Genomic DNA, 15,188 nt, shown 5'->3' with positions numbered 1-15,188 from the left:
ACTAAGTTAAGTACATCAGGGCCCTTTTCAGTCCCTTCCCCCATATTTACCACTTTAGCTATGATGTGAGTGATTGATGCAAGGTATCTCCCCTGACAGTGACTTTTTTTAATGCCCCTACATGGGACACCTAAAGCCAGTTGTCATTTTGGGATTGGGACATTTGTATTCCCCCTTGTCCCCCTCTTGTTTCTTACTATGAATCATATTCCCTTTCTATTTTAGTTGTCTGGTACCTTAGGAATTGCCCTGACCCTTATCCTCAAGTTTGAAACCAGTCCATGAAGAATTCCTCTTCCCATTTTGGCTTAGAACCACGCTGCTCAAGCTATTTGTTAACCCTGTTAGCTAATCACTTGTCAGCCAGCATTGCATGTTTTCCTCGACGCTTCTGTGTCAGATAGACTGGTATTGCTCAAGATGGGGGAAGAGCACTACTCCATGAGTCACTCTCTAACCATCAACTGTTTCAGGACATGAACATCCCTAGCATCTATTCCTCTTGGCTTCAACCCAAATCTTGTGATTAGAGCTTCTTTCATTGTGGACAACATTTGCACAGGCATCCTTCCAATAACTGCTGTCCCCTCCAGAGTCAACTAACTCGGGAACGCTGCTGCTTTAGACAGAGCATTTAAAATCTGAGCCTCACAAGAAATATTAAATTTCCCAAAACATTACAAAATACTGTGCTCCTCCACATGCATGTGCACAAGCACTTCTGGAACCTTGGCAAAAATGCTCAAAGAGATTGGAGTGGAATCAGTTTTTCCAGAAGTAGCTGTCCCCACCACTATTCTAAGCTTTTGCTTCTCATGTCTTGTTTAAATATTTCCCATTCCGGCTCTTTATGCTCCCATTTTCTCTCCTCATGGGCCCATTCTTCACATACCTCCCCCTCCTCTTTTCCTCCTATACCTGGCAAGAAAATCCCATCTTCTTGCTCTCCAACTCCCTGGCCTTCTCCTCTTCCCTGACCTTAACTTTCAGTAGAGCCTAACTGGTTTTTCAAATGACTCACTTTGATCCAACCTTTTTTCTAGGAGCCCTCCAACCTTTATCTGTAAGCAGATCCCTCAGCTGATCCAAAGAGAGGGTGCCAAGGTCTACTCCTCTCAATTGTATCAACATTCTTGTTGTGTATGGTTTGAGGTAATAAAGTTGAACTTATTGTCTGCTGCGGTAGATTGCTTCTGGCTCCTAGGATCTTACACTTGACACCGCCTTCAAAAGCCATTCAGTAGGGCATGGGATTGCTTGGACTAAGCAGTCAGCGCCACCTCCAGCACTTCAATAAGACCAATGTCCAACGTATTGATTTTCTTTCTAAAAGACAAACACTTTATTGCACAGAAAGCAGAAATACTAGAATCACATGGGAAAACCTGATTCAATGTGGGTCCTCTGACTCTCAGTGCTATAAATCCCTTCTCTCTCTCCCTCTTAGCGTCCTCAGGGTTTCTTATATAGCTTATAATAACATGCAGCATACTTCCTCCCAGTTCTCCTATTGTTGGACCCGTCCCTTTTGGCAGGTTCACCCCAAGACTTTTTGCTTTTTCCTAGCCTGTTTCTGTGACCTGGTGTTGGTGATTTTAGGCCTCTGCGCACTTTTTCACTGTGGTACAGTGTAAAGTGCGTGAGCTCTCTGTGTATGTGTGATGAGTGACCTAGTTGGCATATTTGTGTAATTTGTGTCTGGCGTGTGATTGGCTGAGGCTGGCTGGTGAGCCTGGCTCCAAGAGTCTGGGAGGGTCTGCCCCGGTGGTGAATGGAGTATTTAGCATGCTGATGTGAGGGGAGGAGTGAGCCTGGGCCAGATTGTTGATTGACCGTCTGGTTTGAGGGTCCTGAATGAGGCTCGGTTTTCCCCACACAATGCTGGCTCCACCCCCTGGGGTGCGTCTGATGTCCCTAGCCTGGCCAGTGAAAGGAATTCCCTATAACCAGTTCTAGCTGGTTCTCACACTGCCTGCACCCTGCCAGACAAAGGATTTTGTAGTATAAAAAGGGGCTGTGTCCCCTTACCAAATGTTCTTGTTTCTGACTTGAATCCTGCCAGGGGCGTGCTGCTGCTTGGGCCCAGGTGAATCCCTGGGCCCTGGCCAGCCCCTGGATATCTGGAGGACATTCCTGGATAGGAGCTGTTGGTGCTCCCTCTCTTTGTCCCTGGACTTGATTTGTAGAGCGTTGGGGAGTGCTGGACTTTTTGTTCCTAGGAGTGCCTTCTATTTCCCCCTTTTTGAGCGCTGGGACAGTGACCTGCTGAGGTAGCGCTTCGCTTTTTATTTCAGAGGGCTTCCCTTGGTGTCACGAGCGCCTCTCTTATCTGCCCGCGCATGGCCGCTAAATTATGTCCTTGCCGGCGCTTCCTTGACATTTCTTTTTGTTTGGCCGCTGCCCAGGCTTGAAATCAGCAGAGAAACACCGTCCCCGATGCGGGGCTGTGAGCGAAGGAGCCGCGCTCAGATTGGTCCATTGCTGAGGGCCTGGCTGTGGAGCCGTGCTCCGATTGGTTGATTTCCCCGTAGAAAGTGCAGCATCAAGAAGGGCTCGCCCAGGAGCCGCGCTGGGATTGGCTGACTCCTGGGAAAGCCGAAGCGTCATGAAGGGCACGCTGTGCGAGCCGCGCTGGGATTGGTCCAGCGCTCGCGTCTCGCCCTGAGAGGTGCTGCCACCGGAAGAAGGAAGCTGCCTGCCGGGTTCCCCGGGGCTCCCGAGTGAAGGGAGAGCCCCGGGGAGGGAGAGAAGTCCGGCGCGAGGGGAGCGAGGCTCCCAGAATGGAGGGAGAGCCCAGCAGCCGGCGAGAGTAAGCCGCCACCCGGAGGAGCCCCGCACAAGAGCCCGATGAGTAGGAAAGGTGGGGGGGGGGCTCCACGCGGCCGCTGTTGGTGCCGGTTGAGAGGCACAGAGTCAGGGCGGCCCTGATTGGCAGCGGGTCGCCCCAACCTTGTAGAGCCCTGAGAAGGCTCCCTGGGGGCATGTTGTCTAGAGCCCCGAGAGGCTCCCTGGGGGCACATTTGTTGAGGAGACCCGAGAAGGCTCCGGGGGCCATTTTAATTGGAGGGGGCGCCGGGGCACATTGCCGGTGCCTGCCCCCTCCTGCCTGCAAGGTATTTGTTCAGCGCTCTAGAGGCTCCATCAGGCCTATATTGTTTTAAGAGTCTCTGAGGCTCGTGGGGGCATTTGGCCATGTTTAGTCCATTAAGGGCTCCAGAGGTACATTCAGAGCCTCGAGGGCTCCATGGGGCATATATAGTTTCAGAGCCTGTGTGGCTCCAACGTGTGGGGCATGTGATATGCCCAGAGCCTGTGGGGCTCCAGCATTTGGCCACAGTGTTTGGTGTCAGAGCCTGTGTGGCTCCAGCAGTGAGCGTAGTTTGCGCCTAAGGGTCAGTGAGGACCCTGTCGCAGTTTTTGATTCCCAGCTGCCCAGCAATTAGTGGGCAGCTGCACTGTTTAGGTTTTGCGCCAGTAGCGCACCCCTGACTGGCGCTGCAAGGCAGCACGCCCTGACAATCTGGACACAGGGTTCTTAGTCCCTTTATTAGATGGGGGCTGGTATGTGGTTTTATTTCACCTCTGAATGTGTTTTCATGCATCATGTGTTTTTGCGCTATTGAGTTACATTCTGGCACCTCTGAATGTTTTTATGCATCATGTGTCTTCTTTGATTTTACACCTCTGAATGTTTTTAGGCATCATGTGTTTTTGCGCTATTGAGTTGTGGTCTGGCACCTCTGAATGTTTTTATGCATCATGTGTCTTCCTTCCCTGCACCTCTGAATGTGTTTTTGATGCATCATGTGCCTTGTTATTACACCGCTTAATGTATGTTTTATGCATCATGTGTTTTCCTTCCCTACACCTCTGAATGTTGTGATGCATCATGTGTAATGTGTTCTTGTTTATACCCCTAATTGTATTGTGATACTTAGGTGGTTGTTCTTTCTAGTACAGGTGGTCCTGGTGAGGTCCTGGTTTCCTGTGTGACATTCTCCTAAGGTGTTTAGGGCTGCATAGGTGGTACTTACCTGTTACCAGTAGTTACTGGTTGTAATTTATATTTGCTAATTTGTGCTACAGTGATTTTGTATCCTATATTCTATTTTCTACTAAGTGCTGATTCTGACACTGGCCCATGTGGCCCTGTCCTGTAAATAATCCCTTGTGAATATTCCCCGTGCCAGTTGGCACAATGTACATGTGTGACTTCTATCTGATGTGTTTTTTACAATACAGAAGTTATTTTTATATAACCTTGTGTGGAGTTCCTTTTGTGTTGTGCCTAGGATGTTGTGGCTGTTGTGTGCTGGCACACATGCTTTACACATTGCCTCCGGGATAGGCCTGTCTGCTGGGGGTCAAGCTACCAAGGGGGTGAGCAGGGGTTATCTTGGCGTGTGACTCCCTTGCCCTGACTAGAATGTGGTTTCTGCCTAGCTTTGGCGTCAGCCTTAGCCAACCAGAAATAGCCAGTTCTAACACTTATATACAAGTTTCAAGGGCACAAGGCCCATTGAAGCAATAAAGTCTGTCAGCCGTGCTTGGCTGCACTGGCACTGGGGCCTCGTTGTTTAATCCCGCAGTGGTTGGTTCATAGAGAATGGCTGCAGCATTCCCCGACCATCACGCTGAGGTCCTGCTGCATGTGAACAGCTGTCTGCCAAGCAGCAGTTTCCTTGGAAGGGAAGGAGCCTTTGCTTCTAGTGGTGGCCCTCTTTGGGGCATCATAGTTAATTATTGCAGTCAGGCCTGGGCGCTTCTGCAGGACTAGCCTTGGTATCCTTGTGAGTCTCTTGCGAATCAGTCATGCTGGAGCCTCCCTGTGCATGCAGCTGGCAAAAGCCTTAAATCTTCTGAGAAGGTTGGCCCGAAGCAATTTGTTAGTAGTATAGGATTCTCTACTCATTAAAGGACACCTCCGGTTTGATTGTTTTTCCTTCTTGGGACCATGTAGGACAGTGCCGTGGTCACACCATCTATATTCTCTGACACAGACACACACACACACCAGCACACACACATGGAATGCCATGCCAAGCAGTTATCCCGCCTTCAGTTGGCCATCCAGCCAGAAACAAGCCTTCTGGTTTCTTTGCGGCGACAACTAAGATAAGGCAAGGAAACTGAAGAACACACTTCAGCAAAGCAGCAGCTCCTTCGACGAATCTGCACTGACAAATTTGGGCTTAGAATCCCATTGGTCATGAATCTATTGGACGGATCCCTAAGCCAGGGTAAATTACTGCATTCTCTTCCTCGGAAGCTCTTCATACAGGGTTGTTTTCTTAATTTTGCAGAGTCAGGACTCCTTAGTTCCCAGGACAATTTCAGCAATTCCCCTTTCAGATCGGACTCCTAGTAATTACCCTCACCTCCGGGGATTTAGTTGTCAGGCAGATACCAAACCTTCATTGGGCAGTAGTCCTCTGAGTAATCTGCAGAGTAGTGTCTCCTTGTTCAAAGAGAACTTGGTACTGAAACAACAAGTGGGTCTGCAGCTTTCCTTTTTATATGATTTTCACAGACAAAGAATGGAACTTGCAAAGCTGTGTTCACCGAACCGGTTTGGGTTGGTTGCTCTTTCATGTGTCCTGTTAAGACTTCCTTCTTGACCCAGCCTTTATCTTGAGCAATGTTCTTCAAAGAAGGGCAATCTCCAGGTGGAGCACCCACCGCAGAGGTAAGAAAGAGGTGTGAGCGGGCTAAACCCTGGCTGTTTACAACCATTTCTGAAAGAGATCGTCACCCCTTGCTACCCACCAAATGGCAGTTACAGGAAGACTAAGACTAATTAATAGCAATCTGATTTACCAATGACCTAAAAAACAACGATGAGGTAACCACCTGTCTTTTTCCTCACTTTAGTGCCTGATTTTCCCAGCTCCCTTACATGAGTCCCATGCTCTCCATGCCACTGGAGTCAAGCTATCCTGGCTGATGAGGGCTGAAAGCCCGAAACTGGTCCTCGGATGATTGTTTCCAGTCCAGGGAGACCTAGCCTGGCAGTTCGGGCTAGACTGTTCCTATTGGGTGCAGGTTCAAGACTGTTTTGCCTATGACTGGGTCCAAACTGGAAAGGCATGGAGAGCCAAAAAACAATGGATAATACTCTGTTCTGGGGTGAATGTATGACATTGTTCTGCATTTTGTCCATCAATTGTTCTTTTTCCCCTTCCATCTCAGCAATGTCAGCAATACACTTCTCGTGTGATGTTCCTTTAATCCCTCAATACTCTATCGGTGTCAATGAGAACTCTAAAGGTCAGACAAAAGACAGCATAATTTATATGATGCACTGGCCCTCAACCATCAAAGTGGCATGATTCATCATTGGACTATGCTACTAGCTGGGCGGGCGTTGCAATGTCCATCAGGCCCCTCTTAAGGACTCTTTGCCAGAGATCTTTTGTTCCCTCTGTTCAGTGATGGCCAGGTGGTGGAGTTATGCCATTCATTAAGCCCTGCTTAGCGATGGTATGCTTGCATATTAGCAAGTGCAAATTCAGGCATTGCTCCACTGTGCCCTGCCCCTCCTGGAAACCGCACTGCGCCTCCGACAGTGTGTCTGACTCCAAAACCCATAACAAGAGGCACTCCAGCACAATTCTCACAGCAATCTTCACAGCGGAGTGCAGCATAATAATTTGCCAATAGAAACAAGGAGACTGTGGGTCACCCTTTTTAAATATTGGAACAATAAGGGCAGTATGGTATTATTCAGAAAGGCCCGTTTTGGAAAAGACGTTAAAATAATTCCAGAGCAGGGAAGCCCAAAACACAGGTAAGGATTTATACAAAGCCATGGGGACCCCATACGGATGCGGGGTCTTGTAAAATGGATAAAGGAAAAGCCACCTCTGTCTCAGGACTCTCATGGGAAATAATATATAATAATATATATATATTATATATATATATTGCAATAAAGTGGTCAACCCAGGCCCCCAGTAGAACTAATGTCATTTACCACCTGTTAGACAGCCCAGAGGTCTTTCTGCCAGCAAGCTAGAATGAGCCTCCCCCAGGAAGCCACTTGTGCCTCTGGCATTGGGCAGTCTTGTACTCCGCTCCACACAGTTGGACCTTACAGCTGCCCTTTGGTATCTGCTTCAAGGTCGTGTGTAAGTCAGACAAGAGCTTTCTGCAAGAGGAATCAAACCATTCTGCTTCCCGATTATCATGCCTGACTGGCTTCGTAAGCAGCCCATTTACAATTCAACCCAGTGGGGCAAATTGATTGACCGCACCGCATTCACATTCCTCCAAACCAGACAAAGCCTTTGTGATTTGACTGCCAAGGTAGAAGTAGGCACACCTTTAGCATCTCTATCCTCCTTAAGAATACTTAAACCAAGCCATGAAGGGTTTTGGTCACTTACGATTTTCTCTGTTCCGCCCCCTATTCACCCAGCACATCAAACCTCGAGATACAAAAATATAAATCAATGATAGAACCATAAACACGGCCAACAACGTTGTCATTTGAGAAACAAGAGGATATAGCAGTTTGAATATTATTGACAAGGTCACATATTAATAAGTGAGAAAGAGCCTCGGCCCTCAGATCCAAGCATTGGGGTACATAACCCGGGCTAATCTCTCCAAACATGAAAAAAACGTTATTCTGCTGCATATGTCCTAGTGTTAAAATTTCCACCAACAATAGGAAACCCTTGAGTTACGTGTAAAGACATAATGAGACTGGATGAAGAAGAAGACAAAGACATTCCAGTGCAGCTTGCGTGGTAAAGACGATCATGGAAGGTATACGCGTGGTAAAGACGTTTATGTGTCCCATTGTCGCGCTGCAGCACTGTGGACACTATACAATAATTGGGAGAAGAGAGCTGAAGGTCCGCTTCATGGCTTCATTTGTAAAATCACCCTCTTTGCCCATGAATGAAGGTTTTCAATTTTCAATGGGGATTTCGGGGGGTGGCCGACCAGCGGGAGGCTCCCCCCCTGGGGAAGTTTGGGGCACCAGGGGAGGGGGAAGGAAGTTTGTCACACGGGGCGTTCTAGCTGGGGTTGCTTGGGCTGGTTGGGCTCCTTTGGGCTTGTCCCCTATTTATACGGCCATTTTGTGTCACTGCACACTGTTTGTGGTGCAGTGACACAGCAGCCAGGGGTCCGTAGGCAGTTTTGTGGTCAGACTTGTGGCGAGGCGGATTGTCGCTGTGGGCGTTTCTGCCAGCGTGGTCGTGCGCGGTGTTTTGTGTCCAGGAGGTGGTTGCTTTGGCGGGATGGCGGCGTGTGCGGATCCAAGGGTGGCCGAGGCTTTGCGGCTGTTGGGCGAGGCGGCCCGCATGACATCGTGCGGCCCGACCTCCAGGTAAGGCCGCAGCGGCGCTCTGCCAACGGCGCCGCTGCAGCTGTGGTGATTCAGAAAAAGGGGTGGTGATGAATAGAGTGTCTGAATTAAGCAGACCACTCTTACCCAGTCAAGAGATAAGGGCTAAATCCAGCACCGTTATTTAGCTCACTGCATTACCCCAGTTCAGAACCTGGCTATATGCAAATTAGTCTGACCCAGTGCCTCATGGGAACAGGGCAGACCAAACTACCAAGCCAATTCTTCACCGGAAAGGAGACAAGCTTCCGGGGACCAGTTTCTGGCATTTCAGCCGTCGTCGGACCGGCTTGCTTGAATCCTGGTGGTGCAGTGAGCAAGGGACTCATGTCTGAGTATACCCTGCCACACCTATAGTGGCCAAAAACGATTCAGAAAAAGGGGTGGTGATGAACAGAGTGTCTGAATTAAGCAGACCCCTCTTACCCAGTCAAGAGATCAGGGCTGAATCCATCACCGTTATTTAGCTCACTGAATCACCCCAGTTCAGAACCTGGCTATATGCAAATTAGTCTGACCCAGTGCCTCATGGGAACAGGGCAGACCAAACTACCAAGCCAATTCTTCACCGGAAAGGAGACAAGCTTCCGGGGACCGGTTTCTGGCATTTCAGCCCTCGTCGGCCCGGCTTGCTTGAATCCTGGTGGTGCAGTGAGCAAGGGACTCATGTCTGAGTATACCCTGCCACACCTATAGTGGTTGGGCTCCTTTGGGCTTGTTTTGGGCTTGTCCCCTATTTATACGGCCATTTTGTGTCACTGCACACTGTTTGTGGTGCAGTGACACAGCAGCCAGGGGTCCGTAGGCAGTTTTGTGGTCAGACTAGTGGCGAGGCGGATTGTCGCTGTGGGCGTTTCTGCCAGCATGGTCGTGCGCGGTGTTTTGTGTCCAGGAGGTGGTTGCTTTGGCGGGATGGTGGCGTGTGCGGATCCAAGGGTGGCCGAGGCTTTGCTGCTGTTGGGCGAGGCGGGCCGCATGGACATCGTGCGGCACGACCTCCAGGTAAGGCCGCAGCGGCGCGCTGCCAAGTGCCGCTGCAGCTGTGGTGGCGTGTGGGCCCCCGCGGCCGGCTCAGCGAGGTGGGAGGGGGAGGCGGAGGGGCGAGGGGCGGGAGACAGCGCAAGGAGGCAGCGCCACGTGCGAAGGCAAAGGGAGGTGCCAGGAGGGCCGGCCGGAGGGGAAAGAAGCGAGCGCTCAAATTTGTGGAGGAGGTGGGGGGGAGGGGGAAGAGGAGGGGCAGCCCGCGAGGCAGTGGCAGAGCTGGGAGAGCAGGGGGGGTGGGGGCAGATGCGGAAGCTCAGGTGGTGGTGCCGGTGGAGGGTGGGGGGAGTGGGGTGAGGGGCCGGGGGGCTGAGGGTAGTGATGGGACCGTTGTGGAGGGGGGGCGCGGCACGGGAGGGGGAGCAGGGCTGAGGCGCGAAGAGCAGGGTGGGCTGCTGGGGGGGGATGGGGGTGTGAGGGGGCAGTTTCCCCGCTATTGATTGAGGATACTGATGTACTGATGTATCCCGCTGGCTTTCAGGACGCATTCCTTCCGGATCGGGGCGGCAATGGAGGCGGCACAGAGGGGTTGGGATAAGGAGGAAATACATAGGCTGGGAGGGTGGAAGTCGGATTGTTAACGGACGTATGTGCGGTTGAGGGAGGCGGATGGGGTGTTGTAACAGTGATTCCCGATTTTGATATGTGTGCCTTTACAGGTGCTGTGGATGGGCCGGAGGTGGCTGTTTTGAATGTATACATTGTGGGACACTCATTCATCAAGCGGGCAGAACAGGCGGAGTGGGACAGGCATCAGACACTCAATTTGGGATTGGATGCAGGGCTGTACCATGTCATTGGAGGGGAAAAGGGGGTAGGCATTGGCATGAGTTGTTGCCCTTCTTGAACACGGTGGTGAGAGGAGGGGTGTGCCCGGATGTGGTGGTGATTCATCTGGGCGAGAACGATTTGGTGCAGTGCAAGGGGCTGGCGTTGCTCAAGCAAATGAAGAGGGACCTGAGGGAAATTAAGAAGCAATGGGCTGGCTGTCATGTTATCTGGTCCGAGTTTATTCCCAGGCGGGTTTGGAGGGGAGCGGAGTGCCCAGGAGCCATAGACAGGGCATGGAGGAAGATTAATTGGGAGATGAGGGAATTTTGTGCCAGGGAGGGGGTGGGGAGGAAGGAGTACCCAGAGTTGCGCTATGGCGCGGTGTATTTTTTCAGGGAGGATGGGGTTCACCTGTCCAGGTATGGCATGGAATTGTACATTGTACAGTTGAAGGAGGCTTTGGATGGGGCATTGGGGGTGATCAGGTATCCCAGAAGGCAGGAGTCCTAGGGGGGGGGTCGAAAGTCGTAGGCGATTTTCGAGTGGCGCTTTCCTAAGGAGATAGGGTGGATTTGCGGAGGCCTGGGACTGTATGGTAGGCGGGGGTGAGGTCATGGAGGTCACTGTGGCATTCAGTCGGGGGGGTAGGTTGCTGAGCGGATGTGTTGTATTTTCAGTTGCAATGTTGGAATTAACTTTAGGGGTGGGAGTGGGGGGCTGTCAGGCCGTTATTTAGTGAGCAGTAGTTTTGTTCGGCACAGGCCAGGTGGTATATTGTTGTAGGTGCACCTGATTCCAATAAAGCGGCCTTTATCACACTATTTTGGTGTCTGTGTCAGTGCTTCCCCCCCTCACCTACTGGTGTGCCCCAAAACAGAAATAAAAGCATGGTCCAGGGGCAACAGGGATATACATATTAACCATAGGATAAGAGAAAAAAAAATTACATAATTACAAGGGTTGGATTAAAGCGAAATTTACACTACACAAACATACTTTATAGATACTATATAAAGATAAGTAAAGTCAAGCTACATTTCATCACAAGAAAAAAACATAAGATCACATGTAATTACAAGCAATAGCTTATAAAATAAAATACCTATTTATCCCTAAATCCATTCCGTAAAGGCAGAACAAATGTTAGCTCCCATCACATGAATGAAGGTTTTCAAAACCAGCAGTTGAACCGTCTCAAGAAGTAGCTAACAGATGAGAGAGCGCTTAGAGATGAGCTGGAGCTCGAGTTGTCCGAGAACGTAAAGTGCCTCACCGAGAAAGAATCTCTGATTTTATTGCTGCAGCAGCGGATTAAATGATTGACTAGTCTGTGTGAGAAGCAGGCAGACCAGCAAGAACCAGCGGAACTAGAGGAACTTCAAGTACAAAAATGTAAAGCTTGTTGATTTGGCAATCCTGTAGTGCAGCAGACCTTTCTCTATCGTAACTTCTTCCAAGACCAGTAAAAAGGCTGAGAGGTAGAGCTGGGCGCAGGCAGGGACCCCCAGGAGCCAGCAGCTGGGTCCCACGGCGGTTACTCTTGGCAAAGTGTCCCCTCCAAGAAAGCACAAGCACAACAACAACATGGATCTTATCTCTTCTCCTTTCCATTTGAGTCATATTTTTAGGATTTAATCAACGCCTGTTTTCATCTTTCTCCTTTTCTCCACTTTTTCTGTTTTTTCAATTTTTTTCAATTGTTCCAATCTTTTATTTTCGACTTTTTCTTACTATTTCGCTCTATATATATATTTTTTTTACATATTAGATCTCATCTTTTTTACTGATTTATTTTATTTTGTCCCTTCTCATATGTAAGTTAGCATCATATGGCTAACTAATGAAGTTCGTATATGCACCTGTGTTGAATTATTCCGCTTGCCATTTTATTATTCAAATGTACGTGTGACCATATTAGTTCCTTAGCTTAGCCTGTGTGCCACCATTTTGTGTATTCCTCTGTGACCGCGAGCTTTACTCGCTCATCTGCCCCTCCCGCAGGAATAGAGAATTTCCCTAAGACAGCAGTTTTCGTTTCTCGGCTTACTGTGGCCGAAACTAACAAGTCTCTTTATCAGTAATGTTCTCATGCACCAGAGACGCTGAAGCCTAGCTCCATGGCCTTGAGTAAAGATAGCGATGTATCCCTTGCAGGTGCAGATGCCTGCTGTATGATGGCATTGTTCGCTGGTCTGGGTTTCAGTAATTTTCCAGAAGGGGCGTACCCCAATGGACTGTGTTGCATTATAATGTATTGCTGTGATGCAGAGAGTCAGTCCTCTCGTTCGCACTCCCAGGAGTGAGGTCGGACAGGGCCCTCTCATATGAGTGTTGTTTGGCCTAATAAAGACTTTGTTTATTCTTCTCCACTGTCCGGCTGACTTCCTATATAATTACTATAGGTGAGTGCGGTAAGTCACTCGGGTGGATTTGAGCCACGCTTATCAGATGGCGGCCGAATAGGGACCCCGCGATAAGGATCTTTCTCACCCGTAAGGGGGTAGCAGAAGACCGGGGACCCGCTGGTCGGCACGGTGGGCCCGGGTACCCATCTGATGCCGAGCTTGGTTCTCGCAGCGCTGCCCCACCCTGCTGATCGGGAGAGGTCCCGGTTCGGATCTTACGCCGGGGTCCAGAAGGCGGAACTCGAAGCTGACCGTGTTGGTCCTGGCAGCCGGAGGTGGAGAACGGTAGAGGTCGGTGCCGCCTACGGAAGGTGAGTGGTCCACCTGTGATTGTTTCAGGAACTGGAGTGTTCTGGGAGACTAGGGTGTCTCCAAAGGTTTGAGGAGCCGGTGTGCTCCGGGGGCTAGTGTGCTCCGGGGAACTCAGAGTGCGAGCAGGCACTCTGACAGACTTGACGAGGTTGGGGGGAACGTCTAGATATATTGTTTGTAGTGATCCGACCGGGTGGTACTGTGGTGAAGGCGTGGCTCATTGCGGGTGGACTCTGGTGCTTACCCTGAACTCCTAGAGTGGTGGTTCAGTGGAGGTGAGACCTGGGTCTCCCGTGGTAAAGTGCGCAGTGATCCATAGTGCCGCGCGGGGAGCGGATTTGTTTCCCCATCCTCAGAACAGTTAGTGTACTGTTCGGTCTTCGGTAGGGTCCAGGTTCCTCAGGACTTGGTCGACGGGCCTTGTCCCATTTGGTAACACGTGTTTGGAGGTATTGTATATGTGTGTGCGTGATTTCCCAGTGCATAATTATATGTGTGTGTGAACGAGCTCGAGCTAAGTGATTCAAGGTAACGAAGTTTGTTGACAGAGAAGTGTTTTAAAAATGCCGTGTTTTAGCAAGTTACGATGTTTTGGATGTTGTTGTCGACCCTCAGATACTAGACTGGCCGAGAGCCAACCTGCACCCTCTGAGGGCACTCCAAGATTTGATATGTACGTCAAGCATGGATTGGTCCCGCTTTTGTTTGGTACTTTGTGGCATCGGTACACTGCTGACAATGTGGATTTGCAATGGCCCTTGATGGGTTCTTTTGATGAAGCTAAGTTGGATTATTTACAGGACAAATTGTTTGCTAGGCGTAGCCGTCAAAGCATGTTCGATTCTTTAAGGGTGTGGCAGAAAGAAGCCAGGAAGCGAAAGATGAGAGACGAGAAAGAGGCTTTTAAAAAGTCCACGCAGACTGTGGCACAGAAAGCGAGAGAACAGGTTGGGAATGAGAACGCGCTGCGTTTGGAGCGCGCAGATAGGCTTTGCAGGTTGAAAGAAAATAAAAGTTATGTAGTACGAGAGGATGACCCAGATGAGATGGAAGACATTTTGAATACCCGACCCCCTCCCCCTTACGCCCCGCAGTCCTTGTATCCCTCCTTGCCAGTTCCGGCCTCCATTAGTGGGGTCCCAGGTCCATCAGCGAGTGCCCCTCAACCTAGCGCAGTTTCCTCGCCCCCGACACCTCTTGTTTCTTTACTCCAGACCACTTCACCTGCACCCTCCCAATTCTCTTTAGCACTCCCTACTGTTTCAGCTAGTACCACCCCCAGTCAGGAGAGGTTAACGCCGAGCCGAGGCGCAGGGAGCGGACTACTCACACAGGTGCGGAAGTTGCTTACGCGTTCTACAGTTGGTTTAGATGAGAAGAGTATAGTGGCTAATCAGGCATGCCAGTGGGCGAGGAATAATATTTACTCGTTTGAAGATATTTGGTCCACAATGAAAGATTTTGAGCCCTTGATGCAACAACACGCTTTGTGGCATATGTCAAATGTATTGATACAGCTATGGGAACAGGGGTATGGAGATGTGGCTCCGGCGACGTTGCGAGACATACAGAGTGGAGCTTTCAGAACGAATACTGGGGTGAAGGAGGTGATGCGTAGTTTAAAGGCTCTACTACAGTATAGAAATGAATTGCCTGCTGCAGGTACACCCCATTTTCCAGGTATACATCCAATGCGTGAAGTGCACCCTATTTTTCATCCCGAGATCCCAGAAATGGTAGATCCAGTTACGAAGGCTGTCACTAGGAATAGGATAGATGCACACTTCCAGGAACAATGGGTGTATACGCCATGGAAGAGAAGTGAGGTATTATCATTGAAGGCTCAGCTCCCAGATTCTAGGAAGAATCCGACTGCCTACTACAAAGAGCTAACGGAAGCTGCGTCTTCCACTGTAATGACTTTGGCAGATGTTGAATTGTTTTTTGGGCTTTTGGTCCCAGTTGATGTGTGGCGGCAGGTAAAAGGTACAGACCATTCGGAAGAGTTAGGAGGTACGTGGCAGGAATTACAGGACTGGGATAAGGAACGTAAGCCAGGAGAAAAGCCGAAAGCTGAGATTTTGGCCTTGCCAGGGCGCATAATAAAATACATGCATTCTCTCATTCCCCCGAAGAAGGTAGATTGGGACAAGTTGACGGCTTGTAAGCAGAAAAAAGATGAGGCAGTCTCGGACTTCTTTACGAGGTTTGAAGAAACGTTTATGGACTTTAGTGGGCAAGATGTGTCACAGGATGGAGGGTTGCGGCTTTTTTGTCAATAGTTTGTCATGAACTTATTGCCC

Source organism: Lissotriton vulgaris, chromosome 4_1 (genome assembly GCF_964263255.1).
Source record: "Lissotriton vulgaris chromosome 4_1, aLisVul1.2, whole genome shotgun sequence".
Classification (NCBI taxonomy): Eukaryota; Metazoa; Chordata; class Amphibia; order Caudata; family Salamandridae; genus Lissotriton; species Lissotriton vulgaris.
The sequence above is the reverse complement of the archived record's forward strand: the minus strand, read 5'-3'. Positions refer to the sequence as shown.